The sequence below is a fragment of the Tupaia chinensis genome, unplaced genomic scaffold (assembly GCF_000334495.1).
Source record: "Tupaia chinensis unplaced genomic scaffold, TupChi_1.0 Scaffold000048_1, whole genome shotgun sequence".
Taxonomy (NCBI): domain Eukaryota; kingdom Metazoa; phylum Chordata; class Mammalia; order Scandentia; family Tupaiidae; genus Tupaia; species Tupaia belangeri.
The window spans coordinates 5,959,051-5,959,627 of NW_006159506.1; positions in this window are offsets into that span (position 1 = coordinate 5,959,051).

The window sequence follows — 577 nt, forward strand, 5'->3', positions numbered from 1 at the left end:
CCTCCCCGCCCGGCCGGGCTGCCCCCGCGGGCCCCGAGAGGCGTGGAGCGGCGGAGCGAGGCCGGAGCGCGGCCGCTGTGGCCCTTGACGTGAGCAGTCCCCGCCACCTCTCAGCGGGCTCGCTTCCCCTTCCTGGCCCTCAGTCCTTATCTCTCATGGTCATCCGGGGCGCCCCCAGTTGCCCAGGCTGGAGGGGAAGGGTGATCACCAGGAGAAAGACTCGGAGTGGCGAAAGCGGAGCCCCACTCAGAGCAGGTCTCTAGCGGGGCACGGTCCAGGCCAGGTGCGTCCGAGTCCGGGCTGCGCTGCAGCCGGCGCCCGAGCGCCTGGGTGGGTCACCGCGCGGTCACCCCCGGGTCTGGCTGCCAGCGCACGTGCGCTACCCGGCGCCCTCCCGGGCTGCTCTGTGGGATCCGGAGTGGCGGGGGAACCGGATCGCTCACGAACTGGGGGTGCTGTCCCGCATCATCCCGGCGCACGCCCCTTCCCGGCTTGCAGGGCCACCGTTGAAGTTTACCCCGCCGCTGGGCCCAGGCTGTGGCGACAAGGCGTCCCGAAATACCAGTCTTCTCCTCGA